General features: G+C 42.7%; 1 protein-coding gene across 2 annotated transcripts in view; it reads left to right on the top strand.

The window, feature by feature from the left end:
- The window catches only part of CDH20 (cadherin 20), an 818,364-nt gene that overhangs the window by 450,066 nt on the left and 342,602 nt on the right, over window positions 1-25,696 (top strand). The window lies entirely within an intron of this gene.

Raw genomic sequence — 25,696 nt, 5'->3', positions numbered from 1 at the left:
CGCTATAACGTCACAAAATCAGTGACGTTTTAGCGATATTGCTAGCGATATTGCTATGTGTAAAACCCCCTTAAGGAAAAGACAAGCAAATGTTAATGTCCTTGCCGACACTGCTGCTATTGCAGCCCATCCTGGTAAGTTTTCTCAGCAAGTTAATTCTGACACTGTAAGTGGATTAAGATAAAATAACAGTGGAAAAGCCATTGACTGATCTCAATTTATGTTTCAGATAAAATATTTCTGCATCGCAATTTCCCAATGCGTGTGTTATTTATGTTCTTTTACACATATCTACGTTTTTAGGTGCTCTTCAATCTGCATTGAATGAAAGTACAGATCATGATCATATGGGTATAAAGTCACTCTGGATGATTTTCTTTGTTCTGTTGCTCTTGTTAAATAAAAATAACCTTCTGGAGACTCATTATAGACCATTTGGTGACTTATATTATAGGTTCTGAATAATAGGCTTCTATTCAACAAGATAAATCTGTATTGTTAGTTTTAGACAAAGTACTGCTTGGAATCCTTATGCATAAATTTCCAAATTACTGTAACTAAGTGAAAATGTCGCCTTAGAATTCAAACTATGTAGAATGAAGTAATGGACCTAATTAGTCTGAAAGAGTTTGTAGATCAAGATTCTTACATCATTTAATTATTTTTGCAAAATTATTATATATCCTATAGGTAGAAGAGTGCACTTTATATATCTTCAATATAAGTAATTGAATTTCATTATTAAATATTATGGAAAACATCACTGAAGCAATAATAGAACCACTTTTGTTAACCATTGAGATCTGTTTCATTGTGGTTGGCAAGAATCCCGATGCAGTTTATTGAACATATATAGTGTACAGATGATAAAAGTAGGCTTGTCTCTGTTTAAATGGAAATTTTATATATATATATATATATATGTGTATGTATTATTATATGTATTTATACATACACAGTCAAGGCCAAATGTTTTGACACATTCTTGTTTTGTCTTGCACTTCGCCTCGGAATGGAGGATATCAGCTTTTGAGCCAAATCCTGATTTATGACATCCCATTGTTGCTTAATCATTGTTTAAAGTTTATCACAATTTCTGTGTACTTGTTTGTCCACTCACTTTTTGAGGATTGACTATGGGTTCTCATTGGGATTGATATCTGTGGAGCTTATTTGCCATGAACACAATAATTCAATGTTTTGTTCACTGAGCTACTTAGTTACCACCTTTTGCGTTGTGACATTGTGCTCCTTCATGCTGAAAAAAACCATTGTTCATAAACAAATTGCTCTGGATCATTTGGAAATGTTTTTCTTATAGTATGTTTAGAAACCATTCATTATTCATTACATACAGTGGGGAAAAATATTTAGTCAGCCACCAATTGTGCAAGTTCTCCTACTTAAAAAGATGAGAGAGGCCTGTAATTGACATCATAAGTAGACCACAACTATGAGAGCCAAAATGAGAAAACAAATCCAGAAAATCACCTTGTCTGATTTGGCAAAATCTATTTTGCAAATCATGGTGGAAAATAAGTATTTGGTCACCTAAAAAAATGCAAGATTTCTGGCTCTCACAGGCCTGTAACTTCTTCTTTAAAAGGCTCCTCTGTTCTCCACTCATTACCTATAGTAATGGCACTTGTATGAACTTGTTATTAGTATAAAAGACACCTGTCCACAACTTCAAACAGTCACACTCCAAACTCCACTATGGTGAAGACCAAAGAGCTGTCGAAGGACACCAGAAACAAAATTCTAACCCTGCACCCAGGTGGGAAGACTGAATCTGCAATAGAAAAGCCACTTGGTGTGATGAAATCAACTGTGGGAGCAATAATAAGGATTCGGAAGACATACAAGACCACTGATACCTCCATCGATCTGGGCCTCCATGCAAGATCTCACCCCGTGGGGTCAAAATGATAGCAAGAACAGTGAGCAAAAATCCCAGAACCACACGGGGGAGCCTAGTGAATGACCTGCATAGAGCTGGGACCACCATAACAAAGACTACGATCAGTAACACACTACGCCACCAGGGACTCAGATCCTGCAGTGCCAAACATGTTCCCCTGCTTAAACCAGTACATGTGCGGGCCCATCTGAAGTTTGCTAGAGAGCATTTGGATTATCCAGGAGTATTGAGAGAATGTCATATGGTCTTATGAAACCAAAGTAGAGCTGTTTGGTAGAAGCAAAACTCGTCGTGGTTGGAGGAGACAGAATGCTGAGTTGCATCCAAAGAACACCATAACTACTGTGAAGCATGGGAGTGGCAACATTATGCTTTAGGGCTGTTTCTCTGCAATGGGACCAGGATGCTGATCTATGTACATGAAAGAATCAATGAGGCCATGTATCATGAGATTTTGAGTAAAAACTGTATAACTGTACTTTTTTATTTTTAATTCCAATAAAGGAGTCTGTGTCATTATATTAATTAAAGGATTTTAGTCTGGCTGTGTCTTTTTTTACAATCTAACTATGGGGTTAGTAATGGGGGAGTCTTATAGACGCCTATCTATTACTAACCTGTTGGCTTGAAGTCAGCGGCCATTAAACCGCTGACATCAACCCCACAAATATTACCCCATTTGCCATGATAAGGAAAACTGTCTTTAAATGTAGACTTTTTTGCAAATAAATATTAAAGTCGACCTAAGGCTTTGTCTGAGTTTTTAATTTTGCCTTTCAGTGTATTTGAGTTTTACATCCCTGTTTTAGAGTGTTTGGATGGGTTACTAAAAAATAAGTTTTTTGCAGGAAGTTTATTATTCGTAAAATTTAATTCTAGGAAAATAGTCATGACTATGCGATGCCTTAACATAGAACTTTTTGCAGGAATTGTTTCTGATCACTAACATATCATGCAAGATTAAATTAAGAATTCCATTCTATTTTGGCAAGCAAGGATTGTGAATTAGATAATAAATTGATTCATGAAATATATTAGAAAAAATAATTTTATTAAAAAAATGAATGTTTTACTGCAAGTTTGATTTCCCCTGCTAATCCACATTGATGGGTAACTTTTCCTGTATGAGTACTAGTTGAACCTATTATAGGGCACACTTTTTATGAAGAAACAACTGATGTTTTTGAGGAAAGCTGCAGCAAGCCAGTCATCTAGTACTCAAAACTCACACAAATCTATGCAATACATGAACTGCCAGAGTACGAGTTAGTACATGCTTGCAGCTCTTGACTGACTTATAGAGGGTAGTTAACCCCTTAATGGCCGCTGTAATTATGCCCCAGCGCAGCTTTCTAACGGTGCTGAGAAATAAGTATAGCGCCGCCCAGAGTGGGAATTTCTCCATGGTCTGGACTACCGGGGCTAGCTGAGAAACCAGAGAACATGATTAGAGCCGGTTTTTACCGACCCCAGTGTTGCGATCAGGGTTATTAACGGTATAACGATGACTGCAAAAAAGTCTGATTTTCCATTTAATTTTTCTCTTCTCTGATGTGATCACACATCAGAGGATAGAGAAATAGGGTCCCCCAACTCAATCCCCTGGTACCTCTAGTATCCCTGCAACCCCTGTGAAGTTCCCCAGGCCACAAATGGCGGGCGCATAAGCAGTGCGCCCGCCGAGGTCTGCCTACTGGCACCCGGCAACAATAGGAAATTTTTTGTATTGGCTCATTTTGATCACTGTGATAGACCCTATCACAGTGATCAAAATAAAAAAATAGTAAATAAACCCCCCTTTACTACCTCCTTAGTTAGGTAAAAATAATAAAATAAAATAAGTATTTATTTCCATTGTCCCATTAGGGTTAGAGTTGGGCTAAAGTGAGTTGGACTAAAGTGAGTTGGGCTAAAGAGAGATGGGCTAAAGTGAGTTGGGCTAAAGTAAGGGTTGGGGCAAAAATTAGGGTTAGGGCTGGGGCTAAAGTTAGGGTTAGGGTTTAGGCTAAACTTAAGCTTAGGGTTGGGGCTAAAGTTAGGGTTAGGGTTAGAGCTAGGGTTAGGGTTGGGGCTAGGGTTGGGCTGTAGTTATGGTTGGGATTATGGTTAGGGTTGGGATTAGGGTTAGGGGTGTGTTAGGGTTAGCGGTGTGTTAGGGTTAGGTTTGTGGTTTGGGTTAGGGTTGGGATTAGGATTAGGGGTGTATTGGGGTTACGGTTATGGTTGTGGTTTGGGTTATGATTAGAGTTGGGATTAGGGGTGTGTTGGGGTTAGGATTGGTGTTAGAATTGTGGGGTTTCCCCTGTTTAGGTACTTCAGGGGGTCTCCAAACGCGACATGGCGCCACCATTGATTCCAACCAATTTTGTATTCAAAAAGTCAAATGGTGCTCCATCTCTTCTAAGCCCTGCCATGCACATAAACAGTGACTTTTCCTCACATATGGGGTATCGGCGTACTCAGGAGAAATTGCACCACAAATTTTGTGGTGCATTTTCTCCTGATACCCTTGTGAAAATAAAAAATTGGTTCCAAAGTAAATTTTTTGTGAAAAAGTAAAATGTTAATTTTTTCCTTCCACATTGCTTTAGTTCTCGTGAAGCACCTGACGGGTTAATAAACTTCTTGAATGTGATTTTGCGCACCTTGAGGGGTGACGTTTTTAGAATGGTGTCACTTTTGGGTATTTTCTGTTATATTCACCCCCCAAACTCACTTCAAATGTGAGGTGGTCCCTAAAAAGAATGGTTTTGTAAATTTTATTGGAAAAATGAGAAATTACTGGTCAACTTTTAACCCTTATAGTGTCCTAACAAAAAACTATGTTTTCAAAATTGTGCTACTGTAAAGTAGACATGTGGGAAATGTTATTTATCAACTATTTTGTGTGACACCACTTTCTTATTTAAGTGTACAAAACGTTTAAAGTTTGAAAATTGCAAAATTTTCAACATTTTGGCCAAATTTTGAAGTACAATATGCCATGAAAAAACAGTATCAGAATCAGTGGGTATGTTGAAACGTTCCAGAGCTATAATTTCATAAAGTGACACTGGTCAAAATTGTAAAAATTGGCTTGGTCATTAAGTACCAAATTGGCTCTGTCACTAAGGGGGTAGAAATGGAGGCTCCTCCCTTGATTTAGAACTGTTAAATTCACCCTTCAGTGTCAAAGAGATATCAGACATTATAAACAAACTCAAACCATTGAAATCTCCTGGCCCTGATGGGTTTATAAAGGAGTATTTTAAAATTTTCTCAGATATAATTTCTCCCCATTTGAAAACACTCTTTGATCATGCTTTGTCTATGGGAGCATTTCCCAAAGATATGTTGGAAGCATCTATAATCATGATACCGAAAAAAAAGGAGATATGGAAGGGGACCAAAATTATAGACCCATAGCTAATAAACGGTGATATCAAAATATACTCTAAAATACTTGCGGAACGCCTAAATAATATCATGCCCTATTTGGTTAAAGATGATCAAATTGGATTTATTTCGGGTAGACAGGGTTCAGACAGGATGAGAAGAAGTATAAATATAATGAATTTCATTAGATCTTCAAACATTCCTTCTTTACTTGTGAGTCTCGAGGCAGAAAAAGCCTTTGATAGACTGAATTGGCAATACCTTAAAACTACTTTATCTAATTTAGGCTTTGATAGTAAATTCATCTCCTCTGTTTTCTCCCTGTATGCAGAGCCTAATGGAAAAATTTATATTAACAACAATCTCTCTACACAATTCAATATTACCAATGGCACTAGGCAAGGTTGTCCCTTGTTGCCCCTATTATTTGCCCTTGCAGTTGAAACCCCTGGCTTAAAAAATTAGGATTAGTGATTCCATTTCTGGAATCAAAACACAACAGCGCCACCATAAGATAAATCTTTTTGCGGATGATCTTATTGTATCAACCTCAGATCCGATAAATTTTAATGCTTTATCCTTGGTATTATATTGGTATTTTTTTCAAAGTCTTCTACTAGACATTGCTCCTACTGGCCAGTTTCCTACTCCACACTGATGAGCGGCAATACCCTGAAACAGCTGTCTATGGATAGATACCATGTTTTGGCATAGGTGGTTTCCTTCATTGGAGACTGCCCTTCCCATGGTTGTTCCTTCCCGGGGAAAGACCTGGCTAGTCATTGCTTGCGTTGAGAAACATGTGATGGTGTCTCCGCGGCTTGTGTTTGGCATGTTTCACATATTTCCCCAAAGGGATGGGGGCATTGCTCTAAAATCACTGCGTTGAGAAACATGTGATGGTGTCTCCGCAGTGTTGGATGTTGATCTCCATGAGTTCATTCATCCTCATTTTTCACAATATCCTTGGTATTGGACCAGTTTTCAAAAATCTCCTACTTTAAGATAAATGCTAATAAATCTAAAATTTTACATTTTAACTTAAGTAGTACTATGATTGAAAAAATAAAAAAACAAACCAATTTCATATAGGAAGAAAAAGAGATCACTTATTTAGGTATTTTCCTTACTAACAAATTAAATTCCATTGTCCCTGCTAATATAGATAATCTTATTAAAGTCATTTCCAAAGACCTCTACAGATTCAACACTCTCGATTTGACCCTATTAGGAAAAATTTTAGCGGCAAAAGTTTTCATCTTGCCAAAAATCCCCTATTTATTCAGAACTATCCCTCTAAATATACATATTTCAATTATTACAAAAATTCAGAATTTAATAAAACTATTTATATGGAACAATAAAAAGGCAAGAGTGACAGCGGATATCTTGTATAAAGCAAAGAAACATGGCGGGCTAGCTTTACCCAATATTTGGTGATATTATCAAGCAACACTTATTAAACTCAGCCAAGATTGGTTTAAAGAGAGTTCGCCTCCAGCATGGCTAGATTTAGAAAGGGCCCAAATTAATTATAATTCCATACAAAAAAATTTTTTTATCATTTATTGGAATCTCGGAGAAGGGAGCATCATCATCCAATATTCCAGGCTATATTTTCGGCCTGGAAAATTCTGACAAGGTTGAATAAGAATGACAGCAGGAGGGACATGATTAGAGGTTTCCCCCTCTCCTTACTGCCCTCGATTGTATAATTTCTCAATTCTGGGCATTTGGTCTGAGTTGAATATTAAGAAAGTCGCAGACCTGTGTGATGGTCAAGTGATTGCTCCTTTTGGGGAGATCAAGACCAAATACCCACTGCCTTCATCAGAAATTTATTCTTTTTCACTTTAAAGGAAAATATCCAAAAATTGTTACGAAGTAGGGCCTTGAACCTTGAAATTGTCTCTTCATTGCTAACTAATATTAATCATAAGACTAAATGGAGTAGAGTATTAAAAATATCTACTCACATTTTATTAAAGACACTTCTTTCTCTAAAAATAATTATATGAGAAGATGGGAACTAGATTTAAACATTGAAGTTCTGTGAGAGCAATGGGAATACACTCTTATACATCAACCATCTCTATGGCTTTAAAAGAGTCCTTTTATAAGGTTATAAACAGATGGTATTACACTCCAATAAGATTATCCCATATTAATTCAGAAATCTCATCTGTGTTGGAGAGGTTGGGAGAGACCGGGCAATTCGTATTATATTTTTTGTGGTTGCCCAAGGTTAAAAAACCTTTGGAAGGACGTTAGATCTCATATTAATGTTTTAACTGATAATGAAACGACTTTTACTAACCAGATGGCACTCCTCTCCCTAGACCAGGAAAGCACTAACCCCTCGACTAAATATATACTGATTCATATTTTTCTAACAATCAAAAATTCATTAGCATATCTGTGGAAAAAGAAAGATACCCCTAGCTTTACGGACATTTTAGATAAACTACGTCTTCATAGCAAAATGAGAGGTTTGCTTTCAATAATAATTCTTTGAATAAATACCTCATAAAACGGGGCTTGTGGAATTCAAAATTTTGGCTTTTGTTCTTGCAAGAAAATAAGTGGGGTAAAGCTTTGAGTCTGGATTAATAGTAGCAGTAGGTTTGTTTAGTATATTAAATCTTAGTAATATAAAGGTATTGGTAACGATATAATGTTCAACAAGCTATACTTTGTATAATATGTTTTGTACCATTCTAACTGTAAAGAATGGAGTTCTTTAAATTTTATTCTATCCCCTTTTCTCTTTGTTTACCCTCCCTTCCCTTGTTAAAAATTTAGAAAATCTAATAAAAAAACATTTAAAAAAGAAATGGAGGTTCCAACTCTATAACATCCATATACCTAATAGGGCATGAGATCAGGGGTTGATATTATTACTCAAGACTGTTAACTGTACTCTAAAATAGCATTAAAATACTAACTTGAATATGTAAGTTGGCAATACAGCATGGTATGATTGATAATGTTTGACACTTGGGTTTACAGTCTTCACCTTAAATATCACCATTAGGAAAATTGCCAAAAACTATTGCCAAGAATTTCTATCCTCTTTCACTTATCTATTGTGCATGAGATGTCAACCACTGCAACTTCATGGCTTTCAATTCTCTAAGAGGCAATTACATTATTGAATTACAGTTTGGTAGAAAAGGTACCTTTTATAGTATTTTTATCAATTTGCCATTTTACTAATTTTTTTCCTTTCAATAGTCTAAGGTTAGGATATATTTTGGACACCTACTTTATAACATTTTTATTTATCATGGGTCTTGCATAGTCTTGAATCTACTGTACAATATTCTCAACAATGGTAAAGTAAAGCTACTTTGTATACATTTTCCGTATGTAAGATTTTGTTTAAAACCAGATGGGCATTGAGGTACAGTATGGAAACAAACATAGAACGCTATGAGCATCATTTTATAGAAAACTAACGTATTCCTCAACACTTTGCATTTATAAACCAATCAGATACTATATAGTAACGCATTTTGCAATAATTCCTTTTGTTGCAGATTATACCCTATACTTTGCAAAGGGTGAACTATGTTGTGAACATCTGCAGAAAGAATTAACATGATGCAGTTGTTAAATTCTCATCTTCATGACTGATACTGTCATACACTATTCATATTCTGTTTGCAAATTTGCAGAAAAAATCCATACAATTAATGTATGCATTTATTATTATAGCTTTAGTTTGTTGAAATTTGCTACTTTGGGATTACTTAGGCTGGTTTCACACTTGCGTTTTTTTGCGCTGTTTTTGCACAAAAAACGCATGCGTTTTTTCCCTATACTTAACACTGGTGCGCATAGACATGCGTTTGTAAGTGTTTGTATGCGCATGCGTTTTTTTGTAGTGTGCGCCCGGGCGCACAAATTGCATCCTGTTGCAATTTTTGCGTGTCCGACCTGTCTCAAAAAAACGCATGCGCACGCAATGCGCACAAAATTCACCCAAAAAAACAGTATAGTCTATGGGAGCGCTGACATGTGCATGGTAATGCGCACATCAGCGCAAAAAAATGCATGCATTTTTTAAAAAAAAACATGAGCAAAAACAAAAAAATGCATAAAAACGCATGATGCGTTTTTATGTGCGTTTGCACTGCGCACATCAGCGCAAAAAAACAACCATGCGCAAAAACACAAAAAACGCATAAAAACGCATGATGCATTTTTTATGTGCGTTTGCACTGCGCACGCAGCACTAAAAAATGCAAGTGTGAAAGTAGCCTTAAAGGGATTTTCCAGTGAAAACAAGTTATAACTTGATGATTGGTTAGGGTCTAACAACTGGAAACCACACAAATCAGAACAGGGAACTTTTATGCTTGACGTGGCACTTATGTGCCCATTACACAATGGATGCCTGACCACTCCATTCATTTTCAACCCCCCAAGAAAAGAAGTCTATGCAAAATGAACACTGAGATCGTAGATTGGCAGCTTTCACCTTGGGTAAGCAGCATCTTCTCCTGAGATAATGATATTAATGGATACTCAGGCAATTATTTCAAGTTTTTGTCCAGTGGAGGTTACTATTGAGAGGGATGAATATTTATTGTATATATTTTAGGTTGAAATCCTTTTGTTCCTACTCACGTGCTTCTCCAATATGGACTATTGTCCCTGAATTATGTTTTTACTTACAGGAATCACTGGAATTTATTAATTGTGTCTCACTATACACTATGAAATTTTGCCCATGGATTTTTGCTGTTGTGTGTTACTCCTTATTTGAGTTTTCATTGTGGGCCACATTTTTCAAAATCTTTTAATTTATATTTTTATTGTATAATTCGGTTTTTATATGATAAATAATATAAAAAATTACTTGTTTGCTTATGCTATTGTGGGTTGTATGACTCCATATGCTTGTGGGATATAGACTGCCGATTTTTCAAGTTTTTCCACTTACAAAGAATGGAGAGGTCTGTAATTTTTAGTAATTTTTATTGTAGGTACACTTTAACTGTCAGAGACAGAATCAAAATAAATCCAGAAATCACATAGTATGATTTTTCCATAATTAGTTTGCATTTTATTGCATGAAATAAGTATTTGATACAATAGAAAAACAGAACTTAATATTGGGTACAAAAACCTTTTTTTGCAACTACAAAGGTCAGACGTTTCCTGTAGTTCTTGGACTTAGATTTTGTCCCACCCCTACTTACAGATATTCTCCAGATCTTTCAGGTTTCGGGGCTGTCACTGGGCAACATCTCAACTTCCTCTAAAGATTTTCTATTGGGTTCAGTTATGGAGACTGACTTGTCCACTCCAGGACCTTGAAATGTTTCTTACGGAGCCACTCCCTAGTTGCACTGGCTGTGTGTTTTGATTCATTGTCATGCTGCAAGACACAGTCATGGCCCATCTTCAATGCTATTACTGAGGGAAGGAGATTGCTGTATCTCGAGATACATGACCCCATCCATCCTCCCTTTGATATGGTGTAGTCACCCTGTCCCCTTTGCAGAAAAACAGCCCCATAGTATGATGTTTACCCCACCATGCTTCACGGTTTGGATGGTGTTCCCGGGGTTATACTCATCCTTCTTTGTCCTCCAAACGCGGCGAGTGGAGTTGATACCAAAAAGTTCTTGTCAGGACTCTAATGTCAGGATCCTGTCAGCGTCGGCAAACTGCCACGCAGAGCAGGGTGGCTTACCCACACTATGGGAGAGCACAGGGTCCAATACTGTAGTGATGGTTCAAGCACACAGGACCTGCGGCACTGAAAGTAGTTAGGAGTCCCAGGACCTACGATCATGTGACTGCAGGGGGCGGGGCTTAGCGTCCTATAGCTGCAGATGATGTAATGTACCTATTGCAGGGAAACTGTAGTAGAGGAAAACGCAGCTCAGACAAGCGAGGGTCGTACACGGAGAGGGCTGTGCGGTACCAGAGGGACGAGCAAAGAATAGTCAAGTCACAGGCAGAGGGTCATACACAGAGAGGTAACGCAGTACAAGAGGGACAGGCAGAACTCATAACAGGGACAGAACCAGATCAAAACCAAACAAGCAACAAGTTATCAGGCACAAGGCACACGTACGCACGAGGTAAACTAACTCAGCCGAGGGCAGGAGTATAACTGACATCGGACCTAGGTCAAGTGAGTATTAAATAGCCGCCCTCTGTCAGAGAGAGGCAGAAACAATTAACCCCTGTCTGACCAGGACGGGCCAAAGACAAACCCCATCCTGGATCATGACAGTTCTATTTTGGTCTCATTTGACCACATGACCTTCTCCCATGCCTCCTGAGGATCATCCTGATGTCATTGTTGAACTTTAAACAGACCTGGACATGGGCTGGCTTGAGCAGGGGACCTTGAGTGCACTGGACAATTTTAATCCATGATGGCGTAGTGTGTTATTAAAAGTAATGTTTGAAACTGTGATCCCAGCTCTCTTCAGGTCATTGACCAGGTCATCCCATTTAGCTCTGGGCTGATTCACAACCTTTCTTAGAATCATCCTTAACCCACGAGGCGAAATCTCACATGGCGCCTCAGACTGAGATTGACAGACATCCTGTGTTTCTTCCATTTTCCAATATTTGCACCAACAGTTGTTGCTGCAATTTTGTCCTTGATGTCCTTAGACAGCTCTTTGGTCTTGGCCATGGTGGAGAGGTTGGAGTGTGAGTGATTGTGTGGACAGGTGGTGTCACGATCCATTTTTGGGATTTATGGCAGCTCTGGTTCCACTGAGTTAAAACTTTTTTCCTTTCGGGTCATCAGGGGTTAATGTCAGTTTTTGCCTGCTGGCAATCTGATGCAACTGCAGTGCTTCTGGGTCAGCTGATGTGTGTGGTGACCACTTCCACCATCCTTTAAAAGGTCACCTGATGCATCAGCTGACTGTTGGTGGTAGAGTTTTCTCTGGAACCAGCCGATGTGTGAGGAGCTCTCTGGTGCCAGCGTATAGCAGCTGTTTGTGGTCCTGGTTTTGTATCCTACAATGAGTGGAGTTTGGAGTCCAGCTTCAGTGTCATACATGGAGTAGAGCTTGGCAGCAGAGTCTGAGGCTCAGTGTGGTGTTATTTCCTTGTCCCTTTCATGTCTGTCACTGTCCCCTGTGTGTAATATCTGCAGTGGTGAGGCTAGCGCCCCTCGCCGGCCAGTGCACTAGCCAGGGCAGAGTTACATGACAGTTAGGGATGATGTATCCTGACGGCGGTGGGGGGAAAGTCCCACATAAGGCATTCGGGGAGTGCAGGGACAGGCTCAGGCTTGAGCAGGAGGTGACATCCTTTAATTTCCCTATCTATAGGGCCTCCCTCCCTGCTTTACCATCCCGATGTGAGTTTGTTGTGCCGTCCGCTGACTGACCACCTGTTGGGTTGTGTTACTTAGTGACAGGTGTCTTTTATACAGGAAATGTCATCAAGTATGTGCAATTAACACAGGTAAGAGTGCAGAGTAGGAGGGCTTCTTAAAGGAAAAATAACAGGTCAAAGAGAGACAGAGTTCTTGCTGATCGGTAGGTGATCAAATACTTATTTAATGCAATAAAATGCAATATAATTTTTAAAAAAATCATACAATGGGATTTTCTAGTTTTTATGTTGTAAATTCTGTTCCTCACACTTGAAGTGTACCTACGATAAAATTAAAGACCTCTCCATTCTTTGTAAGTGGGAAAACTTGCAAAATTGGCAGTGTATCAAATAGTTATTTTCCCCCCTGTGTATATTTTTGGAGTTTTTTCCATGTTATTGAAGGATTAGCAGAGGCCGTTGATCCTCTAGATCAGTGTTTCCCAAACTCCAGTTCTCACAACTTCCACATGTCATGTTTTCAGGATTTCCTTTGTATTGCACAGGTGATGGAATTATTATTAAGGCATCAGAGACTGCCACAGGTTCTCTCACCTGTGGAATACTAATGAAATCCTGAAAATATGATGTGTTGTGGGTCATACGGACTGATTTGGAAACACTGCTCTAGATGCACAAGATAATAATTGGATGATTTAAACTGTGGTCCATTCATTTTCTGTAGGGCTGCCAGAAAATGCCAAGCACAGCACTCAATAGTCCCTTAGGGAACAAATGAAGATTTTGTTGAGCATGAACACTGCAACTCCAATGGGAATAAAAGTTATCCGTTCTGCTGATCAATGCAGGTCCCAAAAGATGAACCACCACTGATCAATAAGTTATCAACTGTCTTGCATATACAATGGCTTGAGAAAATATTCACCATCCCTTGGCAGTTTTTTTGCTGCCTCCCAACCTGGAATTTCAAAGTTTTTTTAAGGTTTTTTTAAGGTTTACATCAGTTCATGTAAAGAACATGGATGCCTACAACTGTGTACATTTGGTTTTCTTGTTATTGTGAAGCAAACAACAAATAGGGCAAAATAACTAAAAACTTCAGTGTGCATAACTATTCACCCCCCTAAAGTCAGTACTTTGTAGAGCCTCCTTTTGCAGCAAATACAGCTGAAAGTCATTTTGGATAAGTCTATATGAGGTTTCCACATCTAGCCACTGGGATTTTTGCCCATTCTTCAAGGCAAAACTGCTCCAGCTCATTCAAGCTTAACGATTTCCTCTGGTGAACAGCAATCTTCAAGTCTGAACACAGATTCTCAAGTGGATTGAGGTCTGGGCTTTGACTAGGCCACTCCAAGACATTTACACCTTTCTCCTTAAACCACTCGAGTGTTACTTTAGCTTTGGGTCATTTTCTTGCTGGAAGGTGAGCCTCCCACCTTCCCAGTCTCAAATCATTGACAGACTGAGACAGGTTTTGCTCAAGAATATCCCTGTATTTTGAACCATCCATCCTCACCTAGACTATGACCACTTTCCCTGTCCATGCTGTTCTTGAGGTGATGTGCTGTGTTGGTTTGGTGCCAAACAGTGTTTACCATGGTGGCCAAAAAGTTACCTTCTACCATACATTTGGGGAGTCTCTCACATATGGTTTTGCAAATTGAAAAAAAAGCCTTACAATTTTTGTGTGTAAGTGTTTTTTTCTGCCCACTCTTCCATATTGGCCACCTCTATGGAGTGCACGGCTTAATGTTGTCATATGGACAGATACATCAGTCTTTGCTTGGGAACTCAGCAGCTCCTTCAGAGTTACCGTTGGTCTCTATGATGCCTCTCTGATTAATGTCTTCCTTGCCTGGGTTTATAGTTTTGGTGGGTGTCCCTCTCTTGGTAGGTTTGTTGTGGTACCATTTTCTTTCAATTTGATGATAATGGATTTGATGGTGCTTCTTGGCGATCATCAGAGACTGGGATATTTTTTAAAACCCAACCCTGACTTGTACTTCTCAACAACTTTGTCTCTGACTTGCTGGAGATCAATTTGATCTTTAAGGTTTTGTTTGGTTAGTTGTGCCTCATGCTTAACCCCTTAGTGGCCGAGCCAATTTTGACCTTAATGACCAAACCAAATTTTACAATTCTGACAAGGGTCACTTTATGTGGTAATAACTCTGGAACGCTTCAATGTATCCCACTGATTCTGATTCTGTTTTATCATGACTTATTGTACTTCATGATAATGGAAATCTTTCTGCGATATAACTTGTATTTATTTATGATAAAAACAGAAATTGGCAGAAATTATTATGGGGTTGTGACATCTCGTGGCGAGACGAGACGTAATTCTTGAAGTGGACCCTCTGGTTCATGACTCCCACCCACCTAGGGCAAGCTGGCCTAGTGAGGACCACCCCTATACAGGGAGTGTCAGGGGCATGCCCAAGACAGTGAGCCACCACGACTGCTGAGACCAGATGGCCGGCTCACAAAAGACACGACTGAGACGGGTGAATGCGGAGGGCATGCTAGGTGCATGACAAGTGTGCGTGCAGGGCACGCCAGGAGCAAGACAGGGTTCTAGGATGTGCAAAGCATGATCACAGGTTTCCATCAGGTGCAAGACATTATCAAAGTGTGGTCACAGGGTTCCATCAGGTGCTTGACGTAATCATGAAGACACAGAGGTGATAACGTGCCAATGGGCACGCCAGGGTCCGAGGTTCAAGGCATGGTACGTGTTTAGGGAAAACACCAAGATCAAGATACTAGGCATGGTGCATGTTTAGGGGACACGCCAGGGTTCAAGGTACTAGGTATGGTCCTGCGCGTGCAAAAGGGCATGCCAGGGTCAGGGTTCAAGGCAAGGTCCTGCGTGTGCAAAGGGGCATGCCAGGGTCAGGGTTCAATGCATGGTCCTCCGCATGCAAAAAGGGACACGCCAGGGTCAGGGTTCAGGATAGAGAGCGGAACGTAGGCAATGGCATAGAGCCGGGTACAGAAAAGAGAAGCGGAGCGTATGCTAGAGCCCAGAGCCGGGTTCAGAGAAGACATAAGGGTTCAAGACAGGGAGCGGAACATAGGCAGTAGCACAGAGCCAGGTACCGAAAAGAGAAGCGGAGCGTATTCTAGAGGCCAGAGCCGGGTTCAGAAAAGAGATAGTACTCAGGACAAGACAGAGAGATAAGATAAAGAACAGAGCAGAGATAGCAAAAGACATGTGCTAAAGAAGCACGAAAACGCACAGTGCAAGAAACAGCGTGTGTGCAAGGGAGCATGGAAAACACGACTGGGTCACCAGTAGGCGGTACCGGCTGAGGCACAGGCAAGCGGGCACGACAGAGGTGGCACGGCTGAGGCACAGACAGGCGGACACCACTAGGGCACTGGCAGGTGAGCACGGCTGAGGCACAGACAGGCGTGCACGAGTAAAGCGGCACAGCTGAGGCACAGACAGGTGGGCACGGGTACGGCCAGGCATGTGCTAGGGGCACGCAAGCCACAAGACGGCACAGCGAAGCCTGGTACGAAAGGAGAATGTGCAAGTGCGCATGAAAACAGTACTAGAAAGGAAGTGTGCTAGGAGCACAGACAAGGTACAAAAAGCTAGAGAGCAGAAAAAGCTAGAGAGCGGAACATAGGCTGAAGCACAGAGCCGGGTGCAAGAGAAAGAAGCCGGATGTATGCTAGAGCCCAGAGCCAGGTTCAGACAAAGCTCATAGAAAGCAAGACAAAGTTGAAAATAGAAAAGACAAGACATGGCACAAAAGACAACACAAAACATGGTACAGGACAATAGACAGAGTACAAGCACAGAGCGTGTGCAGAGAAGCACAACAGGGCAGGGTGCAGGAGCACTGAATACAGGGAGCGACCGAACAGGGACCATGCAGCCCTAGCAGGGAAGCAAACACGATAATCAGGCCCCAACCATAGGAAGGGGCGATCTGATATAGGGCATTAGCACCTAGAATTCCAGGTTGTTACGGGGCTGGCGGAACGCACCAAATAATAAAGATGAAATAATATATAAGGTGCGTTCGCAGCCCAGGGCCCACCGTGCAGAGGTGACCAACTGCTGCTGAACAATGAGGGAAAGGCATGTAGGAGAAAAGCCGGACACCAGTGGGTAACCACTGAGCCGATGCTAGCAGGCACGAGCTCTGTTACTTCACGTAACACGTACCAGCCGGCGAACAACCGCAACCTGTTAGCGTCACAGGTCACTGCTTGCAACGTGTGCAGTGTCTGCCCTGACGGACGCCACTAATCAGCCTAACAAACGGTGCTGGAAAGCGCACACACAGCGCACGGCACTACTGCAGCAGACGCTGCGGTAGCAGTGGCCAAGGAGGCTTATACTGGCCGACGCTCTAGGCGCTAGCGGTAGATGTGGAGCAACACTTCGGCGCTATGCAGTGCTATAGCTAATGTGCTGACTCTAATTCCTAACCCTAACTCATACATAATATCCAAGGAGGGGGGAATTATAATGCGTCAGTCACCAGGCTCATTCATCCATCATCATACATACACTAAATCCATTAGCCTCAGAGTCTATCATAGCGCATGGCGAGGCGGCCATGCGAACCTTTTATAGCCATGCCCTTCCAGGACCTTCCTGATCCTCCAGATGGACCAATCAGAAATGGAGAAGGACCTGAGCATGTGACTCCCGATCCCCAATGGGAGATCGTCTCATGAGCATGCTCAGTGGACCTAAGGAAAGACTTAGACTCTGGAGTCTTTTGCTGCTGGCCAGGCTGCATTGCCATAACTGGACCCAAGGTGGCAGCAGCAACCGAACCCACAATGCTGGTGTGGGCAGAACGCAGGGATTGTGGAGTCTGCTGAGCAGGCTTCATCTGCGGCGGGAGGGGAATGGGAGACCGCTGATGGCAAGGCTCGGGATTCCCGCTGTGCAGTGTGTTGTGAGTTCATTTTCCCCTTCGTCACTGAGGTCTGGTGAACTCCCTATTCTGGTAAAGGAAGGTAATGAGCCTGATTATCAGGCACCTGAGTCTAATGATGATGACTGGCTGAGTGGAGTCACGGACTGGATATAAGGCTGCCGACGCCCTTCTGCCCTGCGGGTGATTTCTCTGTGGACTTCTTTGAGACCAGTCTGATTCCTGCTCCTCTAAAGCTAAGTTTTCTGCTTTGCCTGTTAGCATTTGTGTTTTGTTTTTTGTTTGCCTTGCTTTTCTGGATTCTGCCATTCCCTGCTGGGGTGAACTGAATCTCCTTTTGCCTGTTGCTCTGTCTTCTGAATATTCCTGAGTACTGACATAGTTTTTTGAAGCTTAGCGTCTTCAGGGCCTTTTTTTTCTCTGTCAGTTTATTGGCTCTTATTTTTGTAGGGTTTTTCATGGATTGCAGACAGCAGCCTTCCTGTCCTTTCCTATCTAGTTAGCTTGGGCCCTGTCTTTGCTCAGTCTATCTTTCTGTCTGTGTTAGTGTTCTTTCTTCTTGCCTCACCGTCATTATATGTTGGGGGCTGCCTTTTGCTTTGGGGTCTGCTCTGGGGCAGTTTAGATTTCCCTTTCTGTCTTTAGGCTAGGCAGTTCTCCGGCTGTGATCGAGGGGTCTAGGTCATCGTAGGAACCCCCCATGGCTACTGCTAGTTGTGTTGATAGGTTCAGGGGTCTGCAATCAGATAGCTGCCAACTTCTATGGTTTTCTGGACTAAGCTAGCATTTCTGTTTTTGCCTCCTACGGTGACTCATTCATTACAGAATCACCCGCCATACCGCAGATCCTAGAGTACTCAATAGCAGGAAAGAATTGTGTTAAAAAAAAAAAAAGTGTGTATATTCTTTCCTCTATATCTCTGAGGCCGTAGGGGGAATTTTTTTTTTCTCTCAATGGAGATAAAGCAATTGTCTGATCATGTGGAGAAGCTTGCTGCGGAAGTGCGGGGAATTTCCGCCTACCTTGCTCGTTCGCATGCTGTTGAACCAAAGATCCCTACACCTGATGTATTTTTTTGGGATCGATCTAAATTTTTGAGTTTCAAAAATAATTGTAAATTATTTTTTGCCTTGAAGCCTAACTCGTCAGGGAGCTCCGCGCAGCAGGTTAAAATTGTCATCTCTTTGCTGCGTGGCGATCCCCAGGATTGGGCGTTTTCTTTGAAACCAGATGATCCTATTCTGACTAATGTGAACGCATTCTTTCAAGCCTTGGGGTTGTTGTATGACGAACCTAATGCTATTGATCAGGCTGAAAGGACCCTGTTGGCATTGAACCAGGGTCGAGAATCTGCAGAGTTGTACTGTCAAAAGTTCCGAAAGTGGGCGGTCCTTACTACCTGGAATGATAATGCCTTGGCTGCTCTCTTTCGGAAGGGTTTGTCAGAAGCCGTAAAAGATACTATGGTGGGATTTCCTGTTCCCTCTGGTCTGGACAATTCTATGTCATTAGCCATTCAGGTTGATCGGCGTTTACGTGAACGCAGGATTGCACGAGAGGTGTTTCCACCGGTGGAACAGACGTCTGAACCTATGCAATGTGATAGAGTTTTGTCTAGGGCGCAACATCAGGAGTTCAGAAGGCGTAATAAGCTGTGTTTTTTCTGTGGAGATGCCTCGCATATTATTTCTGTTTGTCCTAAACGAGAGAAACGCTTTGCACACACGTTTTCTGTTGGTGGTGTTCAACCTAAGTTTCTTCTGGCAATTACTCTGATCTGCTCCCTGTCCACATTTTCCGCCAAGGCTTTTGTGGATTCAGGAGCAGCGCTAAACCTAATGGACTTGGATTTTGCCAAACGTTGTGGATTTCCGATGACATCTCTGCAGACGCCTATCCCTTTGAGGGGGATTGATGCTACTCCTTTGGTGAAAAATAAACCTCAGTTTTGGACCCAGGTGGTCATGCGGGTCGCCCCAGACCATCAAGAAAATCGCAGATTTTTGATGTTGCATGGTCTTCATGATGCCGTTGTTCTGGGGTTTCCCTGGTTGCAAATTCATAATCCAGTTTTGGATTGGAAATCTGTGTCTGTGGTGAGTTGGGGTTGTCGGTGTGCCTTTAGTGAGGCTCCGTTTTTTTCCACCTCACCTCAGTCGCATGATGTTCCTGACTATTTGGCGGACTTTTATGATGTATTTAGTGAGAATGAGTCTGCATCTTTGCCTCTTCATAGGAGTTATGACTGTGCAATTGAACTGAGCCCGGGGTGTAAATTTCCCAAGGGTCGGCTCTTCAATTTATCTGTACCCGAGCACGAGGCTATGCGTTCCTATATTAAGGAGGCGTTGGAGAAGGGTCATATTAGACCATCCTCTTCACTCTTAGGTGCCGGGTTTTTTTTTGTGGCCAAAAAGGATGGTTCTTTAAGGCCTTGTTTTGATTATCGTGCCCTCAACAAAATTACTATTAAATATCAGTATCCGTTACCCCTGATTTCAGATCTATTCTCTAGAGTTAGAGGTGCTTGCTGGTTTACCAAGCTAGACCTCAGGGGGGCGTATAATCTTATCCGCATTAAACAGGGGGATGAATGGAAGACGGCGTTTAATACTCCGGAGGGACATTTTGAGTACCTGGTGATGACTTTTGGGCTCACTAATGCCCCTTCTGTCTTCCAGTGCTTCATGAACGATATTTTCCGAGACTTTGTCGATAAATTTTTGATTATCTATCTGGATGATATTTTGATCTTCTCCAAGTATTGGGATTCTCATGTGGAACAAATTCAGACTGTGTTCCGCATCTTGAGGGAGAATTCCCTGTATGTCAAATGATCGAAATGCCTTTTTGGAGTACAGAGGATTTCATTTTTGGGATTTATTTTGTCTCCGTCAACTATTGAAATGGACCCGGCCAAGGTACAGGCCATTTATGATTGGGTTCAGCCCACTTCTTTGAAGGCCCTCCAGAAGTTTTTGGGTTTTGCTAATTTTTATCGGAAATTTATAGCAAAATTTTCTAGTATTGCCAAGCCATTGACTGATCTGACTAAGAAGGGTGCTGATGTGTTGAATTGGTCTCCGGAGGCTGTTGCTTCCTTTCAGGAGCTGAAGCGAAGATTTACCTCCGCCCCGGTTTTGCGGCAACCTGATGTCTCACTCCCGTTCCAGGTAGAGGTGGATGCTTCTGAGATTGGTGCAGGAGCTGTTTTGTCCCAAAAGGATCCAGTAACATCTAAAATGAATCCCTGTGCTTTCTTTTCCTGAAAGTTCTCTCCATCTGAACGTAACTATGATGTGGCGAATCGGGAACTGTTGGCCATGAAATGGGCATTTGAGGAGTGGAGACATTGGTTGGAGGGAGCTAAACATCAAGTTGTGGTCCTCACTGACCACAAGAATTTGATTTACCTAGAGTCGGCTAAACGCTTGAACCCTAGACAGGCTAGGTGGGCCTTGTTTTTTACACGTTTTGATTTTGTGGTCTCTTTTCTTCCTGGAACTAAGAATGTCAAGGCAGACGCCCTCTCTAAGAGCTTCTTTGCTGATTCTCCTGTGGTGACCAAGCCTGCTTCCATCTTAGGCGAAGGGGTAGTTCTTTCTGCCATCTCGCCCGATTTGAGACTTGCTCTGCAAGAGTTCCAGGAGGGCAAACCTTAGCGTTGTCCCAGTGGAAAGTTGTATGTTCCTGACCAGCGGAAGAAGAGAGTGATGTCTGAGGTTCATTGCTCTGCATTGGCTGGTCATCCAGGTATTTTTGGTACTAGAGATCTGGTGAGTCGCTCTTTTTGGTGGCCCACCTTGTCTCATGATGTCAGGAATTTTGTGCAGTCCTGTGGGACTTGCTCCCGGTCTAAATCTTGTTCTCGCTCTAGTGGGTTGTTGATGCCTTTGCCGGTCCCCAGGAGGCCATGGACCCATATTTCAATGGATTTCATCTCTGATATGCCGGTCTCTCAAAGAATGACTGTTATTTGGGTGATTTGTGATAGGTTCTCTAAGGCTGGTTTCACATTCGCGCTTTTTAAGCGCACGCACGGCCGGGGGTAGCTCCGCCCCCGAGCCGGCTCTCTGCCCGGCGTGCCCGCCCCTTCCTTGTAGCGCCGCCTCCTAGCGCACAGCGGCGCCTGCGATCGGCGCACCCTATCTTTAGCATAGGGTGCGCAGATCGTGCGCAGGCCGTGCGCTAGTTGCGCTTTGACCTGCGCTGCGCACTTTTGACGGATTTTGGCGCGCACGGCGCACCGTCAAAAGTGCGCAGCGCAGGTCAAAGCGCAACTAGCGCACGGCCTGCGCACGATCTGCGCACCCTATGCTAAAGATAGGGTGCGCCGATCGCAGGCGCCGCTGTGCACTAGGAGGCGGCGCTACAAGGAAGGGGCGGGCACGCCGGGCAGAGAGCCGGCTCGGGGGCGGAGCTACCCCCGGCCGTGCGTGCGCTTAAAAAGCACGAATGTGAAACCAGCCTATGATGGTTCATCTTGTACCACTCCCTAAGTTGCCGTCTTCCTCTGAGTTGGTGCCCCTGTTTTTGCAACAGGTGGTTCGCTTGCATGGGATTCCTGAGAACATTGTATCTGACAGAGGAGTTCAGTTTGTGTCTAGATTTTGGAGGACTTTCTGTTCCAAGCTGGGAATTCAGTTGTCCTTCTCCTCTGCTTTTCACCCTCAGACCAATGGGCAGACAGAGAGAACAAACCAGACCTTGGAGTCGTATTTGAGATGTTTTATTTCCGCTGATCAGGATGATTGGGTTTCATTTTTGCCCTTGGCCGAATTTGCTTTAAATAATAGAGCTAGTTCTGCCACTTTGATGTCACCTTTTTTTTGTAACTTTGGGTTTCATCCTCGATTTTCTTCAGGGCAGGTGGAGCCTTCTGCCTGCCCAGGTGTTGACACTGTGGTGGAGAGAATGCACCAGATCTGGGACCAAGTGGTGGATAAGTTATCTCTCTCCCAGGAAAAGGCCCAGCGGTTTTCCAATCGACATAGGACCATTGGTCCCCAGTTTAAGATTGGTGATATGGTGTGGTTATCATCAAAAAATATTGCTATGAAGGTGGCTTCTCCTAAGTTTAAGCCCAGATTTATTGGACCTTACAAGATTTTGGAGATTATTAATCCGGTCTCTTTTCGTTTGGCTCTTCCTGTCACATTTAAGATCCATAATGTGTTCCATAAGTCCTTGTTGAAGAGGTTTGTTGAACCAGTTGTTCCTTGGGTGGCACCTCCGGGCCCTGTATTGGTTGAAGGTAACATGGAATATGAGGTAGAGAAAATACTGGATTCCCGTCTGGCTAGACGGAGACTCCAGTATTTGGTTAAGTGGAAGGGTTATGGTCAGGAGGATAATTCCTGGGTCTCTGCCTCTGATATTCATGCCAAAAGATTGGTGCGTGCCTTTTATCGGGCTCACCCTGATCGCCCTGGTGGCGTGGATGAGGGTTCGGTGACCCCTCCTCAAGGGGAAGGTACTGTTGTGAGTTCATTTTCCCCTTCGTCACTGAGGTCTGGTGAACTCCCTATTCTGTTAAAGGAAGGTAATGAGCCTGATTATCAGGCACCTGAGTCTAATGATGATGACTGGCTGAGTGGAGTCACGGACTGGATATAAGGCTGCCGACGCCCTTCTGCCCTGCGGGTGATTTCTCTGTGGACTTCTTTGAGACCAGTCTGATTCCTGCTCCTCTAAAGCTAAGTTTTCTGCTTTGCCTGTTAGCATTTGTGTTTTGTTTTTTGTTTGCCTTGCTTTTCTGGATTCTGCCATTCCCTGCTGGGGTGAGCTGAATCTCCTTTTGCCTGTTGCTCTGTCTTCTGAATATTCCTAAGTACTGACATAGCTTTTTGAAGCTTAGTGTCTTCAGGGCCTTTTTTTTCTCTGTCAGTTTATTGGCTCTTATTTTTGTAGGGTTTTTCACGGATTGCAGACAGCAGCCTTCCTGTCCTTTCCTATCTAGTTAGCTTGGGCCCCGTCTTTGCTCAGTCTATCTTTCTGTCTGTGTTAGTGTTCTTTCTTCTTGCCTCACCGTCATTATATATTGGGGGCTGCATTTTGCTTTGGGGTCTGCTCTGAGGCAGTTTAGATTTCCCTTTCTGTCTTTAGGCTAGGCAGTTCTCCGGCTGTGATCGAGGGGTCTAGGTCATCGTAGGAACCCCCCACGGCTACTGCTAGTTGTGTTGATAGGTTCAGGGGTCGGCAATCCGATAGCTGCGAACTTCTCTGGTTTTCTGGACTTAGCTAGCATTTCTGTTTTTGCCTCCTACGGTGACTCATTCATAACAGCAGTGCCCGGAACCCGACGCCTAACACAGGTCAGGACTATGGGAAGTACTTCCGTTTCAGGTCCTCCACGATCATAGAGAGGATCACTGTGTCGGGTCCTGCAGGACTATAGGGAGGATCACTGAGTCTGGTCCTACAGGACCATAGAGAGGACTGCTGGATTTGATCCTCCAGGACCACAGAGAGGATTGCTGGATTCGGTCCTCAAAGACCATAGAGAGGATTGCTAGGTCGGTCCTCTGGGACCATAGAGAGGATTACTGGATTCAGTCCTCCAGGACCAAAGAGAGGAACTGTTGCAGGCAGCATGGAGATGAGCGCGCACTCAGGCGCCGAGCACAGGCATCCAGCCGAAGGATCCAGCACTAGAGATACGCGTGCTCACCAGCAACGGTGTGCAACCGTAAGGTAAAGCACACATGCACACAGCAACGGCATGCAGCCACGATGAGGTACGTGTGCACACTAGCAATGATGCACAGCCATGAGAAGAAGCACATGTGCACACAAGCTATGGCTTATAGCCCTGAGGCAAAGCACGAGTGCACACCAGCAATGGCAGGCAGCCATGGGATGAGGTGCACGTGCACACTGCTCCAGGGGTCATGCAGCATAACAGACACGACAGGCATGACTGTGAGGTGCATGTGCACACTGCTTCAGGAGTCATGCAGCATAACAGACATGACAAGCATGACTGTGAGGTGCGCGTCAGGGGTCATAAAGCATAACAAACATGACAGGCATAATTGTTGGGTGCGCGTGCACACTGCTCCAGGGGTCATGCAGCATAACAGACACAACAGGCATAACAGAGAGGTGCTCGTGCACACATGAGAGTGACCCCCGGGGCGCCCGCAGGGACCTGGCACTGGGGACAATGCGGCATAACAGGCAAGACAAAGGGGATCATGCAGCGCAAGCAGCATGACGGGAATGATGGGCATGACAGAAATTTTGAAAATTTAGCAATTTTCGAATTTTTATTTTTGTGCCCTTAAATCTAAGAGTTATGTTACACAAAAAAAGTTAATACATACCATTTCCCACATGTCTAGTTTACAACAGCAACAGCACAATTTTGAAAAAATTTTTGTTAGAAAGTTATAAGGGTTAAAAGTTGACCAGCGATTTTTCATTTTTCCAAAAAAATGTACAAAACCATTTATTTAGGAACCACATCACATTTGAAGTGACTTTGAGGGGTCTATATGGCAGAAAATACAAAAAAGTGACACCATTCTAAAAACTGCACCCCTTAAGGTGTTCAAAACAACATTCAAAAAGTTTATTAACCCTTCAGTTGTTTAGACACAAACTTTTTTATTTTCACAAGGGTATTAAGAGAAAATAAACCAGAAAATTTGTTGTGCAATTTCTCATGAGTATGTCGATACCCCTTCTGTGAGAGAAATTCACTGTTTGGGCACATTGGAGGGCTCAGAAGGGAAGGAGCACCGTTTAAGTTTTTCAACGCAAAATTGTTTGGAATCAAGAACGGACGCCATGTCACGTTTGGAGAGTCCTTGATGTGCCTAAACAGTAGAAATCCCCCACAAGTAACCCCATTTTGGAAACCACAACCCTCAAGAGATTTACCCAGGGCTATTTTAACAGCAAAATTGTGTCAATAGCTTTGTTAACACAGTGCAACAAAATTTAAATTGAGGTCAGAAATGGCAGAATTTTGAGCGAACTTATATGTGATCCGTGTGACGGACAAACCACAGTTTTAAATAGCTGGCCTGTAGGTAACTATTTTTAACAGCAAACTGGTGTCAATAGCTTTGCGAACACACTACAACAAATTTAAATGGAGGCCAGAAATGACAGAATTTTGAGTGCGCTTATATGTGATCTGTGTGACAGACAAACCACAGTTTT

Source organism: Dendrobates tinctorius, unplaced genomic scaffold (assembly GCF_039654945.1).
Source record: "Dendrobates tinctorius isolate UK_male_01 unplaced genomic scaffold, ASM3965494v1 ptg000163l, whole genome shotgun sequence".
Classification (NCBI taxonomy): Eukaryota; Metazoa; Chordata; class Amphibia; order Anura; family Dendrobatidae; genus Dendrobates; species Dendrobates tinctorius.
The sequence above is the reverse complement of the archived record's forward strand: the minus strand, read 5'-3'. Positions and strand labels throughout refer to the sequence as shown.